An 11417-nucleotide genomic window follows, 5' to 3' on the forward strand; every position below is an offset into this window, starting at 1 on the left:
TAACTGTACCCCCATTACCCTCTACTGCCCCTTGCTCTGCCTCCCGGTCTCCTGCAGGTGCTGCTATCCCTTCATTATAAGGATGGATATCACTAGTTGCCCCACCCCCACCTGAAGGGTCTTCAAAATTCCCTGTGAACCTTGGCATGAGCTGATCGGCATGCCTTTTCCAATTAATGTTCCCAAAACTCTGCACTTGCACAGTGAAGTTCCTGCGGCCCAGGACCTCCCTAATTTTCCCTTCCACCCAGGGCTTTCCACTTCCAAAATTCCTTGCATATACTGCATCCCCCTCATTTAACAACAATTCCTCTCCCTGAGCCAACTGACTGGCCAAGCTAGTTACCGATTTCTCTTTATTGGGATCTGTCTTTACTGCTTCCATGTGCACTTTAAAGTGTCTATTAAACAGTAATTCAGAAGGAGATTTACATTCAATTGCAAGGTATCTGCCCAATCTCTAGACAATGTTGACACTGCAGCATCAGTGTCCAGTTCCAAGGGAACTAACTTCCCAAGTTTACAAAAACTTTACAAAATTCACCACTTGCGACTTCACTGAACATACCTTTTCTTTCACCGAATATAGTCGGTTTTCCTCACCTGCAGCTTCTTCAGACTGGTTACCTTCCTCTACTGCCTTGACCACAGTACCACTACCTCTTCTTCCTGCATTCCCTGGTCGTCTCCTCTCCCAGGCCTTGTTGTACCTGTTCAGATATTCCCTACACACTCTCTGCAAGTGTCCCTCCTTGTTACAAAAGTTGCATATATATGCACGAAACTTGCACTTGCTACTTATGTGCTTGTATCCACAGTGTGTACATCTGGTCTGGCCCTGTACGACTATAATTTCCTGAGTAGAAGTCTTACTTCCAAAAGCCCTTTCCAGGTTCAATATCTTCTCGAGCACTGTCCATGAAGTCATCGATTGTAGATCCAAATTTTCTGCCACCAGGTTAGGGAAATAATTCTCCTTTTCCACTGCCATGAACAACTGGTCCCTAACCCTGCCGTCCAACTGTGCTCCATGTGAGATTTTTCTCTACGCCTACCTCCCTTAGGAGGTGGACTACAAGTTTAAAGTCTGCTCACGGCAGTTAAGCATGAGTTCAATAGAAAAAGGAAAAGCGGGAGCAAACCGCCAGGCCTCCACCACCAAGGGTGAAAACCTGTCCACAATAGGCCGCTGGCTCCTCCTAGTTAAACAGGACGTTAAAACTAATAAAGGGTAACCGACGGGTTCTCACAATCAAATATTTATATTTGATGTGGCGCTATGAATTGGAATTCGAATTCCCAAGAACAGCCGCCTTATCAAGATCACATCAACATTTAATCATATGCAGAAATATGGTGGAATAATATGGTTGAAGGGTTGACATCAAAGACCGTTTTCTCTAACATAACAATTTATTAATAACAAGAGACTAACTACTACATTACCGAGTTTACGTTACTTTACTGTCCATCCAGTGGCACGATAACAAACAGCTAAATAGCAACCCTCTGCTGTGAGGCTGCGTACTGAACTATCCTGAACACAGGTGTGCCCACTGATGACGCAATATTGCAAATCAAAGAAAAATATCACAGACTAAGTTACACCACAGCGAATGGTTACGTTATTGTACATCAAGTGGCATTTGCAACACAGCTATTCAACAGCCCCTCGAGAAGTGACAGCAGGCTCCATCTTGCTGACACTTCGGGCTGACAACATGAACTAACTGAACAAATGAAGGATATCCACTGAAGACAAAGACACAAGCATGCAATCAATAGTGTCTCAGTTTCCCTGACAGCTACTATAATCACAAACTTAGGGGTCCTCCCGCTCCCCAGGAGAGACCCACGTAACTAGGCGGGAGTCCAACAGTGACTCTCCCCCCTATCACAACCCAGTGTGAACACTCTTTGCAACTCCCTACAAGAAGTTGCACTGTTGTAAACAGTAACAAAGACAGGCAAGGCAGGATTCTGGAACACAGCTCCACAAATCCCTAGATGACTCTACTCTCGTCACCAGACGACAACCAAAAGAAATTGCCTTAAGTGATTAATTACGTTAATTGACTGATCGCAGCAGTCAGCAACAAAGTACTACGGTAATCACAAACAATTGTCTCACACTAGACAACAACATGATGATACTCTACGTTAATCTTTAACACTTGTCTCTCTCTTGTTAACAATAACTCAAACTTATATTACATCACTCTTGACTCCTTGCAAGTATTCAGTGAGTAATTCTCAATTAAGGTCAAACGGACCACTAATTACATCCCCATTGAGTTACGTTAACTAAGCCTACCCTAACTTGGTAGCTTCTCAACAGTCTGTGTCAAAAAATTACTAGTGAGTGTTAATTACCCTAATTAATTTCCTAATTGATTCTGAGCAATTAATTAACTGTCACCAGGACCGATAATTAATCATCCATAAATACGTCTCACTCCGCACTGCCTAAGCAGGTCTCATCAAACACTGTGAATTCATGGGAAAGGAGTTAATTACCCTAATTAACAAGATGTGCCACTAATCCACTGTCCTCAGACAGGATATGATTAATACAACGATTTATGCTAGCTCCATGACCTCGCTTTACCGAGTCATCGGAGCTCTCCAATGTTAATTACTCCACTAATTAACCTGAGCCACTAATTGCTATACCCCAGAAAGGTAATTAGTCTCGAGCAAATTACGTTAACACAAATACTGACAGACTCTGACAGTTCCTCTCCCACTACGTGAATTCATGATGAGAAGGCTAATTACATAATTAGCTAGAGTGGTCAATTAGTTGTCACATGGACAATTAATTGCTCCCGAGACGTATCTCACTCAAGCTCAACACTGTTTTCGCTCATAACAGCCCTCACTCACTCCACAATAAGTGTGCACCCCTTATCCAGTTAATTACCCCTTACCTAATTAACTCACTGAATCCTTAAATCCTCAACACAACTTAAATAAACAAAGTAACCCCAGTGTTACATAGGTCACACTACAATGGCATGCAACAACATAAATGCACTGCCCACATACGGTTGCGGCTACTGCAACTCGCTAATTACTGTGCCCACACAATAATGACACACGGTTGTGCAACACACAAGAGTATACTAATATTACTGCCCCCCTTCCTTATCTTCTTGCACCCGTTGCAAAGGACTACTGTGAACACACACACTTACCTCAGCAAGGCAATTAACCCATCAATTGCCTGCTCTCATTAAGCACTGTGAATTCCCCTGAATAATCCTAGAGGTCCCTTAAACCCTCAACACAGTTCCTGGGGCAATAATATCGTATAAACTGATAACAACACTGCACAAACCTGCAACATAATGATGCCGTCAGCATACCCCACATGCTAATGACATCATTAGGCAATCAGTCAGCAATCACATCTACTGACTCACCACACAGCACAGTACATAAAGCATGCAAATGAACATATAGAAATGGCATTCACATAATCAATGAAAATTATATCATCAAGTAAATGTAACTAACTACACAGACCTCAGGGCCCCCACTGACATCCCTGTGCTCTGGGCTGCCTACCTCTAATGATTATAATTTTACGGTACTCTATGGCATTAATCCAGTCTGAACGATTATATAGAATCGACAGGCTGGATCACTTATATGGTAAATCTCTACACTGACCGGCTACATACTCTAGTCAGTCTACTATATATACATTATGATACTACATTGTGGTCCCGTGTAAAACTTCTATCTCCAGGTACCGCCCTATCAATCACCTGGACCCTACTGACAGCTGTCACTCAGCTGCTTCTCTAGCCTGGCGAGGCTCTGAGACAACTCTTACCGGGAATTTCCACCGGTACCCATCACACTGTACACAATGATAATAGTCCTATCACAACCCTTATTTTTTTTCACAACTACCACACTAGCTGTCAACACTTAGCTTGCTTGCTCCTCATGCGTCGACAAGATGTGGCTCTAGGCTGTCCCGGGAAAGTGGCCAAGGCATGTGGCCACCGCGTGGCCCACAGCGCCCCTCCCGAGCTGAGAGGGGGGGGGGGATGGGGTGGTGGTAGCCGGCTCGTGGGCAGGCGGCTGGGTGGCCTGGGGGTGGCCACGGGTAGCGCATGATGTCATAGCACCCCACCCGGCTGAGCGGGCGCGCGGGGTGGGGTGGGGTTTGGCCGCGCGGGTGGCCTGGGTGGGTGCCCCCCCCCCCACAAGCAGCTGGCCAAGGTGGACGGCGCGGGTGGCCGTGGGCGGGCGCGCCCATGGGTGCCTCAGGCTGGCAGGCTGCCGCCCACAGGAGTACCCACGCGGCTGGGGAATCACTAACAACCCCATCAAACCAGAGCCTGCCTTGCTCTACACTGGGGTGACAATGGCCGGCGGCGTCCCCACACTGACGCAGCCTGGCGGAATGCAAAGTCCAACATGGGCCTGTAATATCACACTCACTTACACTGCCCAACACCAATTGTCCATTGCCACTAGACAGGATACTCGACCCACCTGTTACACCATGAGGCTCTGCCAGCTGCCTCATGGGTGAACACTGTCAACTGTCTCTTTAGCTTTTTACTGTTCCTTCCGTAAATCGTTGGCCCCAATTCACCTAATTGGGCCTTGACACAACCCCTGATGGCAGGAGTGCCATATTCGATGAGTAATTTGGACGACAGAAGCGATTAACGGGAGGTGGAGGTGGCCAGCCCGCCACCTCCACCAGGCACTTCTTCCTCCGCTGGCCGCCCAATTCAAACTGACCCCCTGGCGGGCAGGGAAACTCAAATACCCATACCTCCTCCCTACTTTGTCTTGACCAATCAGCTCGAAGCCGCCACGGCTCCTCGTGCCTAAACCAATCACAGGCCTCTGTCACCCTCGGGCGTCCTCTGACGTCACAAGGAGGGGGGAGGCCTAAAACAAAGGCGTGATGTCTCCCATGTGGGGGGAAAGGCAACGTTCACTCCACTCTCCCGCCACCTCTAACGGTTTTAGTGAAGTACCTCCTCGTCCTATTTCACAGAAACAGGAAAATTTCTGTAATTCTCTCTACAGAGCAATCACACACCTCTAACTACTCACAAATGATAGTCCATAACATAAGCTTTCATTCAACACCCAACAAGTATATGTTATTTTGAAAGCTTCAGTTTCTAGAGTGACTAGCCTAATCTAGAAGCTAGGAAAACTAGCTGAGGGATCTAGATCCCTCACACTCCAAAGTTGCAGTGGTTAGCCAAAGCCTTCAATTCCGCAAATAAATCCTGTACGGACTCCTGCTGCTTTTTCGTTCTCTTCTGGAAATCCATCAAACTCCTGTGATATGATGGTTTCACCACATACTGACGTTTAAGCAAAGCAATCAAGTCTACATAGGTCTTCGTGTGCGGTAGCTCAGGTGCACACAAGTTTCCGAGAACACTATATGCTTCAGAACCCAGTGAAACTAAGAGTACCACTTTCTTGGTGGCGTCCTCCTTAATCTCCCGGTACTGAAAGTTTGCTTCCAGCAGGCTGAGCCACAGGTCCAACGAGATCTTGGCAGTGTTTAACGGCTCGATTGACATGGTAGCCATGGCCACGGTGTAACACACTCCACTGTTATATGTGAAGCGTCCACTCGTCCACACGACGTACCCTGCACTGTCTTGATCCTCACTCCACGTCTCGTACCCAGGCTCTCTGCCAGCGATGTTTAATCCTGGTCGCCACTGTTATGGTTTTAGTCAGACAAATAATCTTCGTCCACATGGTTTATTCTCCGCCAGTAACAACAACCAAACAATTATCAGGTACATGAAATATTATTAACAAGATCATAAACAAAAGAGCATCTGTTCCAAACATGCTACCTCCATCTGTAGTACTCAATCCCAACAGTACAGTACTGCAAGGTGCAACAAATAACGAGTGTCCAATCAGCAAGGTCTAAAGGTAATACAACTTTGCCTACTGCCCAAATTACCATCCAGAATAAGAGGGCCAAGGTCCATACCCGTGGGTTGTTTGACCAAGGATCCCAGAGAACATGTCACTAAACAGTTGGCAGATGAACTACAATTAAGGCCTGTAGCCCAGACGACAATCAACATCTCAGGGTTTCTAACAGATGCAGGACCTCAAGTCTACCAGGTGGTACAACCATCAGTACGTTAAGGCAGGTACGTCTGTCAAGTACAAGCCATTGTGGTGGACAAAATACCAGCAGACCTACAAGTTCAAGGTCTGAGAGCAACAGCCAAATTCCTGAGAAATAGAGGAATAAAATTGGCAGATAATATTAAGTCTGATCACCTCACCGACTTCGATCTCCTTGTAGGGACAGACTACTACCATCGATTCATCGGTAGCCCTACTAAATATCAGGGCATAACCATGTTAAATTCTGCAGGAGGCAAATTACTCTCAGGCCCAGTATTAAGCCCGAAAAGACCTATGCCTGCAGATAAACAATACCAGTAGAAATCTAAATTTGTCAGCTGATTATATTTCTCCAGTAGCATTATACTAAGGAGACTACAGTTGACTATAGTAACAGAGGCTGATGTTAATATCATCATTTGAAGCTGAAGATGAGTTCATGGGGCCTCAGTGGCAAATCAGTGAACAGTAGCCTAAACAGCTACAAGTCACTGCGACCAATGTCACTGAACCCACTGCAGTCTCAGAACCATACTTTACTTTAATGATTCAATCTTCAGAATCAATTAACTAAATTTAATCCCCATAAATCTAATGACTGATTTTGATACATTTATTATTTAATCAAGATGAATTCCATGGGCCTCAGTGTTTATATATCAGTGACCAGTTATGTGAACAAGCTTCAAGTTATATCTAATGTCACTGATATCACTGCAGTCCCTGAATCATACTTGACTGTAGTACTTGATCACATTCAGTCCTCTGGGTTAAATAATATGTAATTAGGCTTGAATTTTAGCCTTTCAAGAGTTAACAGGGAAATGAAATCACATGAGACTGCTAACCCCCTGCAACTCGAGTACGGGACATCCGTCCTGTACGAACAGATGCAGAAATGTGTGATTACTAACTACTAACATCAAATTAATCTAATAATTAAAAGGAGGAGTATCGGTGTTCGTCTGTTCTAATAGGATTTCGACCTGTGAGCAGTCCCCGGGGAATTATGTCGGAAAATCCGATACCATTTAATAATATTACATGCAATAGCAGATAATATTGCTGCTGTGTTGTATACACAAATTAACCCATAGAAAATGTAGCTTGTAGTGGAATTTTCAGTCTACAGAAAACAGGATATCATTGCCACATAGTATTATAAATTCACCAGCTATTCTGCTGGGAATTATTTTTAAATACATTAGTCTTTGGACTTTTACCATCATAAAAACATCTTATTTGAATTAACTTAATTATCAGTACCAAAATAAAGTAAATGTGACCCTTCTATCAGTTACTGATATCTGGACAAAGTTGGCCAGGCGTCAGTGAGGAAGGAGTGGTCAGCCATTCTTGTTAAGACAAGAGGCGCAGGGAGCAAATTCGGCTCCTATCATTTCTCTTGGACGAAGTGTAATGGAGATCATATTAGTGCTCTACCATCATCAACACGCTGTCAACAATAATCAAGGGAAGTGTTCTACCGAAACCCGTTTATCTAATCATTTTTGGCCAATAATGTTAGGTAGATATTGGGCGAACTGGTTAGAATGCGAACTCGCCTCATACAAAAGGTAATTAAGCCTTGGTCCTTATCTGAATCGTTATACAGTGTTTTCTCTGATATACCTGTCATATAATAGGATTCTGCCTTTACAGCTAGCGCCCTTTGACAGTAACAAGAAGAGGAAGCAAGCTTGGTATATCAGTTACTGGGTGAGGGAAGCTGCCTCACACGAGGAAATTTGGTGTCTACATCCCAGTTATACCTGGTGGGCTAAGCCTGTTGTACAATAATATAAGGAACCTCCTAAATGTAAACTAATATATGTAGATTAATACTGTAGTTTGATTGGCTGCATATATATTAATATAATATAAACCCCCCCTAATGTGTATGGATCGATTTGTGAGATTATTGCAGAAATACAGTCCACTTAACATCATACAAATTGCTATCGAAATATATAAATTAACGTATATGTAAATTCTATATAAATTCATATAAATTAAATATATATAAATCTCACAGGTCGGTTACCACAATATATATATATATATATATATATATATATATATATATATATATATATATATATATATATATATATATATATATATATATATATATATATATATATATATATATATATATATATATATATATATATATATATATATATATATATATATATATATATATAATCTTTGGACAACACCCACCAGTGGGACTCAAACCCAGAAAGCACAACTACCTTCCAGTAGCTGGCATAACTAATATGCTTTAACCCACTACGCCATCAGACCTTACAAAAGAAGTAGATAGTTCGAGATATATATCTCAAACATCTCCACCTCCCGAAGGCACCAGATGAGTGAGGGGTCAGTCTGCATTTTTCGTCAAGCCACTGTCAATGTGAGAGAACTCGTGTCCAGCTTATAAGCCTATACTTGCATAAACCACAAGTGAAGATTAATAATCTTTGGACAACACCCACCAGTGGGACTCGAACCCAGAAAGCACAACTACCTTCCAGTAGCTGGCATAACTAGTATGCTTTAACCCACTACGCCATCAGACCTTACAAAAGAAGTAGATAGTTCGAGATATATATCTCAAACATCTCCACCTCCCGAAGGCACCAGATGAGTGAGGGGTCAGTCTGCATTTTTCGTCAAGCCACTGTCAATGTGAGAGAACTCGTGTCCAGCTTATAAGCCTATACTTGCATAAACCACAAGTGAAGATTAATAATCTTTGGACAACACCCACCAGTGGGACTCGAACCCAGAAAGCACAACTACCTTCCAGTAGCTGGCATAACTAGTATGCTTTAACCCACTACGCCATCAGACCTTACAAAAGAAGTAGATAGTTTGAGATATATATCTCAAACATCTCTACCTCCCGAAGGCACCAGATGAGTGAGGGGTCAGTCTGCATTTTTCGTCAAGCCACTGTCAATGTGAGAGAACTCGTGTCCAGCTTATAAGCCTATACTTGCATAAACCACAAGTGAAGATTAATAATCTTTGGACAACACCCACCAGTGGGACTCGAACCCAGAAAGCACAACTACCTTCCAGTAGCTGGCATAACTAGTATGCTTTAACCCACTACGCCATCAGACCTTACAAAAGAAGTAGATAGTTCGAGATATATATCTCAAACATCTCCACCTCCATATATATATATATATATATATATATATATATATATATATATATATATATATATATTTTTTATAATATATATATATATATATATATATATATATATATATATATATATATATATATATATATATATATATGTTTTTTTACGCAATGTTTTACATTGCGTGTAAAGTCAGCAGATGACAGGCACGGGAGGAGAGCGGACAGAAGCGGCCCACGAGGGTAAATCGGATCACAGGTACATGCATGCAGATGGGAATATTCTCATCGAATAACTGAGTTTTCATGTCAACCAAATTGCCTAGGATTAATTGATTTTAAATGGGATTTAAACTTTTGAAAGCTAAAGCATTTTAATGTTATTGGCAGCTTTGTATGAATATAGCACTACATTAGTAATTCTTGATTGTTTTAAATATATTTATATATAGTACGTTCCGAGTAGAATCCAAGTGGGTCCCTGGATTTTGTCTTGGAGGACATTAGCAAAATTAATTGACTAGGAGTCCATATGGGTATCATTGTCAAGTCATCCACTTGGGAAAAAGCCTCCTCGAATTCACGTATAAAAGATATCCTTCCTGACTTTCACATAACTCATTCTGTCAATTGCATCCTGATGAGTGTCTCCTTTAATTGCATGTAATCGATGCGAGCTTAGTTGAAAAACTCCTCGACTTAAAGAAGATGCGTGAAAAAGATTGACAAAGTCGATCACAAGATTACTATCTCCTCCTAAGCTAATCTACTTTGTGATGTAGAGCATCGCACAGCAGCACAAAATAAAGTGAGTATGACTCACTTTTAAATTCCAAGGAAGAAAAATACTCAAACTTCCTTTTGATGACTCACAGTGAAAACAAAATAGTCGCCTCGGAATATTTGGTTTCCTCACATCTTCATAAAGTACTCTGAAAGCTTTTCTCGTCGGAATATGATGGAAAGGATTTGGGATAGGAAGGATGAAAGGAAGGGTGCTCAGCCACTTGGACGGTTGAGGAGTGAACGCCGACCTGTAGGAGCGAGACCGCTCTATTCTCCAGTGTCACAGTAGTGAACAATTGGAATGCGCTAAGTAGAGAAGTGGTGGAGCCAGACTTCATACAGTAAAATCATGTCAAGGGCTGTACTAATAATTGTTTGTTATAAGTGGCAAGTATACATAGAAACTACAAGATAATTTAATGCTGCGAGGATGGACCAAAGAGCTGAAGTTTCCAACTAGGCAAAAGCAGATGAATACAGCTAGGTGAGTGCTTTACCGCCGCACCAATCCCTAACAGCACCATACACCTGCACGCTCATCGTTTGGCGTTCAGTCGCCCATTGACAATGTTTTATTAATTATCATTCCCATTGACGTAGGCCTAACATGAAACCTGTTAGGCCTATTGAGGTGCCTCAAGGCCAACTGCTGACCATCTCCAGTTGTCTACAAACTATAACTTCAAGGGACCTATTTAATCTATATAAATAAAAATGTAAATGTTTGTTTGTTCAAAATCACTAATCACCGAAAGTTCTTCACCGATTGCTTTGGAATTTTGATACAACGTTCCATTTACATACGAGCGTGTTTTTATATACCTACTATTTAGGCGTCACGTCTGTCAGGGATAAAAATAGTTTTTTTGAGAAACTGTTTTTCTTTTGAGTTTTCATGTGAGGGAAACCTTCGAAATCTCTTTACCGATTGCTTTGAAATTTTGACACAACATTGCATTCGAATACATGCGTGCTTTTATATACCTATTATATACATGCCACACCTATGACAGGTAAAAACATGTTTTTTTTTTAAATATTGCCATCTGTTGCACATAAAAGCAACACAAGCTGTAATCTCCGAGAGTTCTTCACCAATTGCTTTGAAATTTTTAAGCAACATTCTATTCAAATACGCATGTCGTTTTATATACCAACTATACAAATGCCAAACTTGTGACAGATAAAAACATGCTTTCTTGAAAAACAGTGCCATCTGTTGCACGTAAAAGCAAAACACACACACTATACTAAATATGTTACGATTTCATTTCAATGTTTCAGATTGCATTGATAAATTTAATTTTCATAGATTTTAATTTATT

Source organism: Procambarus clarkii, chromosome 32 (genome assembly GCF_040958095.1).
Source record: "Procambarus clarkii isolate CNS0578487 chromosome 32, FALCON_Pclarkii_2.0, whole genome shotgun sequence".
In the NCBI taxonomy this organism is placed as follows: Eukaryota; Metazoa; Arthropoda; class Malacostraca; order Decapoda; family Cambaridae; genus Procambarus; species Procambarus clarkii.